The sequence below is a fragment of the Mobula hypostoma genome, chromosome X2 (assembly GCF_963921235.1).
Source record: "Mobula hypostoma chromosome X2, sMobHyp1.1, whole genome shotgun sequence".
NCBI lineage: Eukaryota > Metazoa > Chordata > Chondrichthyes > Myliobatiformes > Myliobatidae > Mobula > Mobula hypostoma.
Window position 1 is genome coordinate 42,884,396 of NC_086129.1, and position 9,738 is coordinate 42,894,133.

The window sequence follows — 9,738 nt, forward strand, 5'->3', positions numbered from 1 at the left end:
AAAACACTCAAAAGTACAACTGTAGATTTTATCTTTTAAGCCTGGGTTGCATCAGGAGTGAGATGCTTAACACTATCATGGAGTATTGGTTAAATTATACTGAGGTGAGTATTACTTTTCTAATTTAACCTTGCTGTCCTGGTTTTGTTTTATGTGGCACAAAATATTTAGGGGAAAAATTATGAATCTCATTAAAGAACAATTTAAAATGAGTGCGTTAATTTCATTAAATGCCCAGGGAAATAGGTTCCACGTGTTATTTGCACATTCAGCTTTTCTGAGGATAGTCATCAAAGGAAGGGTTCTTGTGAGGAGTAAATTGGATCTGTCAGTAAAATAGCACTGGGCAACAAATATTTTGATTTAGTGCAAAAGGTGCAAAGTAACATATGGATGTTTATGATGGTGTGCCTAAACTGTCTACGATATTTTCTACATTTTTTTTTGAAAAAAAAGTAATCAGGCTTTAAATTCCTATTGCAGTCAAGTGCAAGTGTTGCATATGTTTATGACAAGAAGGTGTTCTACGCTTTGTACATTTTTTTTTGTTCAGAAAGTGTGTTTAAAAACAAATCCTTTGTCTGTTTTACTTTTAGGGTGTGTTTCTTGTGCATGCGCCAGTTTACGATGGTGAAGACTTGTAACGTTGCAGAAAGAGGCATCCTGCCCAGTTATATATACATATACATATATATTATATATAAATATTAGCACTGAGGACTGCCATTTTGGACCAAGTGTATCCATGGCAACCAGCCATTTTGTTTTTTTGTATCAAGTCTGTGACAGCGCATGTGCCAGTCTAATTGCTTTGTATTACAATTTTTTTTTAAATATAAAAATGGTGTTATTATTTTTTTTAATTAATGTTATAGTTGAGTCTACCTCAGCACCTGTTGTTAGCTTACATTTAGAAGGTGCCATTTTCGTTAATCTGGAAATTAAAAAAAAATCTTTTCCTTTTTTTCCCTTTTATTTTGAATGAGAACAGTGTTCGGAATAGTGTTCGCTGGTCCTGTCCTCGTCAGCGCAAAAATACGCCAACAGCGTGGGCGTGCGCCTCATCCACGTTGTGATGTAATCATCCAAGCTTTAATCCCTCTTTTTCCTGTGTAAACTTTCCCTCTGCTCTCATTTTTTTTTCAGTGTTCCGATACAGGGGGAGAGAGAAAAAAAAGAAATGCTGCAGATTATTTTTCTTCATGTGTCACTAAGTGAAGTTTGTGCCTTCAATAGCGAAAGAGAATATTTTTTACATCCTACTAACAGTAGATTTTTGTAGTGAGCATTTTTTTGTATTTTATTTATAAGTCATGTAAAAGAAAAATAAGAATAACAATTGTTTCAGTTGTATACCTTGACTCTGCAGTTAGAAAAATAATAAATGATATGCATTTCAGGTGTTGCTACTTTTGCTTTCTTTTTCTTGTGATAGTGATTCCATTGAATTTTTGATATAAACTCCAAGGACATGTCTAAATGTTGGCACAGCTCTTTATCTGGCCCAGGACTCATTCTCAAGGTTTATGTACAGGCTTACTATAAGTGCTTGTATTTTACAACTAGCTACGGACTGGTTTGATGTAGCAGAGCAGAAAATATAAGTTCAAATCCCAGCAAGAGTTTGATTCCAATCACATAAAAGATATAGAAATTGAGGTGACAGAAGAATTGTCTATGTTTGCAGATAATACAAATATTGGAGATATGATTGACAGTGTAGAGGAAATTTTGACTATAGGAGTATATAAGTAGCATGGTCTTTTGGGTAAAAAAAAAGCAGCAAATGAAATTTATGTGTGAAGTACTACATTTGAGGATAATTCAGCCAAGGAAAGGATCATACAGTAACTAGGAAAATATCTGGAGTTGTAGAAGAACAGAGGAAGCTAGGAGAGTGTGTCCATAGGCAGTGATGGCAGGACAGGTAGATAAGGCTAAAAATAGTTTCCTTTATCATCCAAGACAGAGAAGGTAAGAGCAGGGAGGTTATGTTGGAACTGTATACAACACTAAGTAGACCACAGCATGAGTACTGTGTACAGCTCTGGGCATCACATTACAAGAGGATTTGGAGAAGGCACAGAAGTATTTTATGAGAATAATATAAGCCCTGAAAAATGTTGGTTATGAGAGATGATTGGATTAGCTGAGTTTGATTTTTTTTTTAAATTTGGAAGAGAGTGGGCAAAGATGTGCAAGATCATAAGGTGCTCAGGCAGAGTTCAAAGGAATGATCTATTTCGGTCATCAGACAGGTCAAAAACTTGTGGGACAGACTTGAAGCAGGTGGAAGGATTGGACAGAAGGTGAAACATTTCCTCCTTGCTGGAAATACCTGAAAGGGTGAGAAATGGAGACTGTAATCAGGCTTCAACAATAGTTGGTCAGGGTTCTATAAGTACACAATAGGACTTGAGGGTTTTTTTTTATATAGTAGGGGAATTAAGGGTTATGGGGAAAAGGCAGGTAGGTGGAGATGAGTCCATTGTCAGATCAGTCATGATCTTATTGAATGGCAGAGCAGGCTGGATGGGCCAGATGGCCAACTCCTGCTCTTATTTTTTTATGTTCTTGTGTTCTAAGAGGACTACCATCAAGATGCTGATAGTGGAATTAGATTGGTTAGCACACATAGGGCAAGGTGCAGATGGGAGGGGCTTACCAACTATTCTTTTCTTAGATTATCAGTTGAAGTGATCACAAAGCTATCTATTTGTCATCAGAAAATAATTGTTTTTATCAATGTTTTAAAAGAAGGTACCTGCTACCCTGGCTCTATCAGTTGTATGAGTGACTTCTGTTCCACTCCAATATCAGTTGACTCTTGAGCTTTGGTCAGGTATGTCCAATCAGGTCTACAATGGAAGTGGGATAAACACTGGTCTTGCTTATGTGGTCTCTGAGGCTATTCGATTTAATATATTTACAATTACAATTAATTATTCAATACATTATTCATGGCTTGCTTCAAGAGCAGATCTTGTTACATAAATTAATGTAGCTTCATGATAGAATTGCATTGTTGAAAACCCCAGTAAAGGAAATTCAATTCTTCGTGTTGGAATAGTGTCTGAAGGAAATACAAATTAACATCAGTTATATGCAGTCCTGTAGGAAAATTGTTTATTTTCTTTCAGATTTTTGGAGAGAGTATGGGGAGGCTGTTTCTTTGTCAGTCCCAGATAATTCACGTGGGTAAGGTGAGTCAGTTTGTGCCATTGGAGGCAGGAGAATGAAGCCAACGTTAGGAGCTCCATTCTGGAGCCTGCCCCAGCAGCAACCAAAGAACTCCCAATTCTATCCACAGGAGTCTACCTGGTGCCTTCAATCAAACTTTAAAGCTGATAAATTAGTCTCTCATCTCTGAGGAATCTTGCTGCTCTGAGATAGATGGATTACTGAGGTTAGCTGATGTATGGGTGCCTTTGGAATCAACTTACTTGAACTATTGACTTCACATGTAGTACATTGAAACATACAGAGAAGTGCGCTGTTCGCGTCAGTGATCGACACAGTCTGAGGATTGTGCTGGGTGTGGCCTGCAAGTGTCACCGTGTTTCCAACGTAGCATGCCCACAGAATACTAACCCTAACCATAGACCTTTGGAATGTAGGAGGAAACTAGAGCACCCTGTTGGATCTGGTGATATTGATCTGAGGTTCTTCAGAAATCAAGAATGAGGTATAAAACTTGGTAGATATGGACATTTTATTAAGTGTGTCAAGAACAAAGAATGAACAAAAAAAAGACAATAAAAAAGTCATGGTCATGTATACTCTGACAAGAGAGAAACAAATTTTCAGTGATGACCTATATAATAGCTGGCTTCAAGCAGCTTGACACCTGCAGAAAAACTGAGAAGCTTCTAGAAAAAATGCAGAATCCGCTGTACTACAATTACTGGAAAGATTACAGAACAATTACAAGTATACGGGATATTATATAAAAATTATAAGCAATCTTAAAGTTAAACTACAGGGAAAATACCAGAGAAATAATAATTCTATAGCCTAATCCAACAACTTGGAGGATACCCAAGCAGTCAGAGGGAGAACATACAAATCAGACAGTGGCGAGAATTGAACTCTAAATGGTAATGGCTGGCACTGTAAAGCATTGAGCTAACCATTACACTATCACACTGCCCTTGTGGCTTGTACTCCAATTAACCTCCAGGATTGGCTGTCTTGGAAATGAAGTTATTATTCTTGAATACTCCAGTATAATCCTGAAAGTTTGGCTATTTTATTTTACAGGATATGGTTGAAGTTGGAAAAATTGGGGCTCTGACAATAATCTTTCTAAACAAAAAAAATTCTCATTGAATATATCGCTTCCAAAATACCAAATTAACCGGCCTATGTAAAATGAATGACCAAGTCAAAACCAACCATTCAGTATTCCATTAAGATGAATTTCTAAGTTTGGGTTGTGAATCATGGATTGGAGGTAGGAATGGGCAGTGTAGGGTTGGGGAACAGTAAGGTTGGAGACTGCGGAGGGGAGATCTCCAGAGGTGCTGAAGTCTGTGATGGTATGGGAAACAATGGCCTGATGATGCCCAGTGGGGTTCTAGTACAGAGGTAGATAGAAGGAGGTGTCTGAGAGTCTGGCATCTGCAAGGTAAACATCAGCCTACCTGACAACAATGGCACTGTCCTTGTCTGTAGATTTAATGCTGCGATTGAATCTAGATGAAAGGTCTGGACCTTAAACATCAACTGTGTGTTCCCTCTCCTTTGAGTTCCTCCAGCTTTTCTTTTGTTAGTCCTCATTCCAGCATTTGCTGACTATTTTGTGTCCATTCTACTAACCTTTGACTTTGCTTTTGGCAAATGTAATGATACACCAAAACTCCAATAATCTGGATTTTGATGGCACCAGATTAACACATTTTCCAGACTATTGGTTCTTGCTCCTATTATCCCAACACATTGTCTTGAATATGTTAAGTGGTAGTATAGTAGATTTTCCAATGAACCTGAGGAAGTGTAGAGGGAGAAGGAACCTATGTACATTACCTCACTATATTTTCTCTTTTTGCACTAATTAAATTTAAATTTTATGTATATATACATACCATCCATGGTCTCACGAGACTAACGGATGCCTATATATACATACACCTGCACAGTATTTTTGTAACATAGTTATTATGTATTGCAATGTACCGCTGTAAAATAACAAGCTTCACGACGTATGCCAATGATGTTAAATCTGATTCTGATCTTTGATGAATTTAAAGAGAGTGTGGAAAAACAGAACATGGTGAGGTTCAGCTTGCACTCTGAATGTTGCCCGCTTTCATGAGCTGAGTGTTTCTGATCACAACACTGAGTCCTGCTCAGAGTCCCGGTTCTACACAACCAGCCTTGCGCTGTGCAGTTCCATAGATAATAGGTCCTTGGATACCAAGGATTTAGTCTGATAATGAGAACCATTGAAACACATAGGAACAGGCCCTTCAGCCCACGATGTCTATGTTAGCAATGATGAGAATTGAAAATGCACATTTACCTGCACATGGTCTACACCCATCTGTTCACCGTCAGCTCATGTGTCTGTCTAAATGCCTGTTAAACATTGCTATCAGGGCTGCTCCCACCACTTCCCCTCGGAGTGCATTCCAGACGCCCACTACCCTGTATATAAAAAAAACAAAAACTTTTATTTTCATTTAACCTATTCTTGTGGTGTGAGTACATTACATTTACCTCATAAAATCAATTACCAGTGACTAAGCATGCTGCCTGCTCATCAAATTAAAGAGATTTTAAAAAGTCCCCTAAGTAGCCTGCATGAAATGAGTTTGATTACCTATAGCCAATTCTCGATGTAGTGTGTGTGAGCCCGCATTGGGGAAAGTCCCAACAGGGCACCTCCAACACAGGGACTGTGGTAGTTCAGGGACACAGCTTTTGACCCCTCCTCTAAAAGTGCCTTCCTTTACTCAGAGAGAATCTGTAATAGATAGCGCACCTCGGATTTCCATCACCCCACCGACAGTGCCTGTACCAACAGCTGACTGAAGTTCCTTTACCTCTCACATTCTTCCCTTTAGATATTCCTTCAAGCCTATCTTTTTGACTAAGCTTTCAGCTGTATCGTAATATCTGTTTGTTTTCTCTTGTGAGCCAAGCTTTGGCATAATACTGCTAAGCTCTAAGAAAGATAACACCACTATGAACAGTCCCAAGCCCAGCTACATAAAGAGGAGGATTTGGCATGAGGCTAGCAATCCCATCCTGTAAAAACCCAGAGCTACAGAAGCACCTACAGGGTCTCCAAAGACCTCATCCCTGAGAGAGGAAGGATCTTCACATGGAAGATATGAAGCCCTGTACTAAAAGCCTCGTCTGTGGAGGCCACAGGGATGGTCAACCGTCTATTATCCAGGAGACAGGCGCAGGACAGAGGACTTTGGTGACCTGCTGTTGGCAGCCTTTGTCCCACTTGGGGTGATGGGCTGAACAACAGCATAGCAACAACAAAGAAAAGATCCCTGGCCCAAAATATTCTTTGTCTTCCCTTGGTGCAGATGTTGCTTCACTGGCAGAGTTACATAGAACATAGAAACATAGAAAATAGGTGCAGGAGTAGGCCATTCGGCCCTTCGAGCCTGCACCACCATTTATTATGATCATGGCTGATCCTTCAACTCAGAACCCCGCCCCAGCCTTCCCTCCATACCCCCTGACCCCCGTAGCCACAAGGGCCATATCTAACTCCCTCTTAAATATAGCCAATGAACTGGCCTCAACTGTTTCCTGTGGCAGAGAATTCCACAGATTCACCACTCTCTGTGTGAAGAAGTTTTTCCTAATCTCGGTCCTAAAAGGCTTCCCCTCTATCCTCAAACTGTGGCCCCTCGTTCTGGACTTGCCCAACATCGGGAACAATCTTCCTGCATCTAGCCTGTCCAATCCCTTTAGGATCTTATACATTTCAATCAGATCCCCCCTCAATCTTCTAAATTCCAACGAGTACAAGCCCAGTTCATCCAGTCTTTCTTCATATGAAAGTCCTGCCATCCCAGGAATCAATCTGGTGAACCTTCTTTGTACTCCCTCTATGGCAAGGATGTCTTTCCTCAGATTAGGGGACCAAAACTGCACACAATACTCCAGGTGTGGTCTCACCAAGGCCTTGTACAACTGCAGTAGTACCTCCCTGCTCCTGTACTCGAATCCTCTCGCTATAAATGCCAGCATACGATTCGCCTTTTTCACCGCCTGCTGTACCTGCATGCCCACTTTCAATGACTGGTGTATAATGACACCCAGGTCTCGTTGCACCTCCCCTTTTCCTAATCGGCCACCATTCAGATAATAATCTGTTTTCCTATTATTGCCACCAAAGTGGATAACTTCACATTTATCCACATTAAATTGCATCTGCCATGAATTTGCCCACTCACCCAACCTATCCAAGTCACCCTGCATCCTCTTAGCATCCTCCTCACTGCTAACACTGCCACCCAGCTTCGTGTCATCCGCAAACTTGGAGATGCTGCATTTAATTCCCTCATCCAAGTCATTAATATATATTGTAAACAACTGGGGTCCCAGCACTGAGCCTTGCGGTACCCCACTAGTCACCGCCTGCCATTCTGAAAAGGTCCCGTTTATTCCCACTCTTTGCTTCCTGTCTGCTAACCAATTCTCCACCCACACCAATACCTTACCCCCAATACCGTGTGCTTTAAGTTTGCACACTAATCTCCTGTGTGGGACCTTGTCAAAAGCCTTTTGAAAATCCAAATATACCACATCCACTGGTTCTCCCCTATCCACTCTACTAGTTACATCTTCAAAAAATTCTATGAGATTCGTCAGACATGATTTTCCTTTCACAAATCCATGCTGACTTTGTCCGATCATTTCACCGCTTTCCAAATGTGCTGTTATCACATCCTTGATAACTGACTCCAGCAGTTTCCCCACCACCGATGTTAGGCTAACCGGTCTATAATTCCCCGGTTTCTCTCTCCCTCCTTTTTTAAAAAGTGGAGTTACATTAGCCACCCTCCAATCCTCAGGAACTAGTCCAGAATCTAACGAGTTTTGAAAAATTATCACTAATGCATCCACTATTTCTTGGGCTACTTCCTTAAGCACTCTAGGATGCAGACCATCTGGCCCTGGGGATTTATCTGCCTTCAATCCCTTCAATTTACCTAACACCACTTCCCTACTAACATGTATTTCGCTCAGTTCCTCCATCTCACTGGACCCTCTGTCCCTTACTATTTCTGGAAGATTATTTATGTCCTCCTTAGTGAAGACAGAACCAAAGTAATTATTCAATTGGTCTGCCATGTCCTTGCTCCCCATAATCAATTCACCTGTTTCTGTCTGCAGGGGACCTACATTTGTCTTTATCAGTCTTTTCCTTTTTACATATCTATAAAAGCTTTTACAGTCCGTTTTTATGTTCCCTGCCAGTTTTCTCTCATAATTTTTTTCCCCTTCCTAATTAAGCCCTTTGTCCTCCCCTGCTGAACTCTGAATTTCTCCCAGTCCTCAGGTGAGCCACTTTCCCTGGCTAATTTGTATGCTTCTTCTTTGGAATTGATACTATCCCTAATTTCTCTTGTCAGCCACGGGTTCACTACCTTCCTTGATTTATTCTTTTGCCAAACTGGGATGAACAATTGTTGTAGTTCATCCTTGCAACCTTTAAATGCTTGCCATTGCATATCCACCGTCAATCCTTTAAGTGTCATTTGCCAGTCTATCTTAGCTAATTCACGTCTCATACCTTCAAAGTTACCCCTCTTTAAGTTCAGAACCTTTGTTTCTGAGTTAACTGTGTCACTCTCCATCTTAATGAAGAATTCCACCATATTATGGTCACTCTTACCCGAGGGGCCTCTCACGACAAGGTCGCTAATTAACCCTTCCTCATTGCTCAAAACCCAGACCAGAATAGCCTGCTCTCTAGTTGGTTCCTCGACATGTTGGTTCAAAAAACCATCCCGCATACATTCCAAGAAATCCTCTTCCTCAGCACCTTTACCAATTTGGTTCACCCAATCTACATGTAGATTGAAGTCACCCATTATAACTGCTGTTCCTTTATTGCACACATTTCTAATTTCCTGTTTAATACCATCTCCGACCTCACTACTACTGTTAGGTGGCCTGTACACAACTCCCACCAGCGTCTTCTGCCCCTTAGTGTTACGCAGCTCTACCCATATCGATTCCACATCTTCCCGGCTTATGTCCTTCCTTTCTATTGCGTTAATCTCTTCTTTAACCAGCACGCCACCCCACCTCCCCTTCCTTCATGTCTATCCCTCCTGAATATTGAATATCCCTGAACGTTGAGCTCCCATCCCTGGTCACCCTGGAGCCATGTCTCTGTGATCCCAACTATATCATAATCATTAATAACAATCTGCACTTTCAATTCATCCACCTTATTACGAATGCTCCTTGCATTGACACACAAAGCCTTCAGGCGCTCTTTTACAACTCTCTTAGCCCTTATACAATTATGTTGAAAAGTGGCCCTTTTTAATGCTTGCCCTGGATTTGTCGGCCTGCCACTTTTACTTTTCTCCTTAGTACTTTTTGCTTCTACCCTCACTTTACACCCCTCTGTCTCTCTGCACTGGTTCCCATCCCCCTGTTGTGAACTAACCTCCTCACGCCTAGCCTCTTTAATTTGATTCCCACCCCCCAACCATTCTAGTTTAAAGTCACCTCAGTAGCCCTCGCTAATCTCCC